This window comes from Triticum aestivum, chromosome 4D (assembly GCF_018294505.1).
Source record: "Triticum aestivum cultivar Chinese Spring chromosome 4D, IWGSC CS RefSeq v2.1, whole genome shotgun sequence".
In the NCBI taxonomy this organism is placed as follows: Eukaryota; Viridiplantae; Streptophyta; class Magnoliopsida; order Poales; family Poaceae; genus Triticum; species Triticum aestivum.
In genome coordinates this window covers 51795446-51796455 of record NC_057805.1, presented here as the reverse complement: position 1 = coordinate 51796455, position 1010 = coordinate 51795446, and positions in this window count along the sequence as shown.

The window sequence follows — 1010 nt, the reverse complement described above, 5'->3', positions numbered from 1 at the left end:
TGTTTTCGGAGGGCGTGGAAACTTGAATCGTTTCGAACGGAGGCGGGGAAGGGAGGAGCGGGCGAGGAGTGAGCGCGCGCGAATCGTTTTTGTTTTGAGTGTGGGTGTGTCTGTCCGGGAGAGATTTAATTTTTAATTGAGAGAGTGGTACGGCGTGGCGCAGGCGGGCTGTGTGATTCGCGGCTCGTTTTCGTTTTCGTTTCCGTTTTTGGGATTTGCGCGTGCCGGCGCCGGCGCGGGACGGGCCCGCGCAGCAGCGGGCGCGTGTTTTGGAGTCGTTTTTCGCTGCTCTTTTGGCTGCTGCTGCTGATGCCGATGACGTGCTTGCTTTTGCTGAGTCAGCTTTGCCACCGGGGAAATCAGGGGCGGGCATGTGGAGTTTGGAACAAAATTACCAGCCATGGAGGTCGACGCGTGTCGCTCCCTGCGGGCGACGTGGGCACCGCCACACCTCCATCCCCCCCCCCCTCCCGCGCCGCCGTGCAAAGGCCGTGTGGCTCTCCCTCTACCGCACGTGAGGTGGGTTGCATGAGGCAGCTGCGCCAAGCGGAGGCGCGGGTGATCGCTGTCTGGCGCGCCATGGCGGCGACTGGTGGCTTGTCGCGTGTCATCGACGCGAGAAGGCCACGGGTGGCGAAGGAGCTGGGTCGCAGCTGCCGGGCGGCCAGATCTGGTCATCTGTCGACTGGTGGATGGAGGGTTGGGCGCCACTGGAAACGCGCTACGGTGCAGCGTCGTGCGCTAGTTGCTGCAGCGTTTGGCTGGTGGAGGCAGTAGTGGGGGGGTGTTAGACGTTGTTAGTGGTTTCCTCCCTTCAGGAGGCGTGTCCACGTCCAGCTCATTTGAGCTGCAGCGTCGTCCAACATGTGTAGTGCTGGAGAAGACTTGAGGAGACCAAATCCAACACGTATAGTCCTGTTCTTGTGCGGGTGGTGCAGGCCGCTTAGTTTTGGCTTGGATTTCACCGAGTTCCATCGTGTGGCGGTGTGGGCCGTCAAGATCGATTCTCT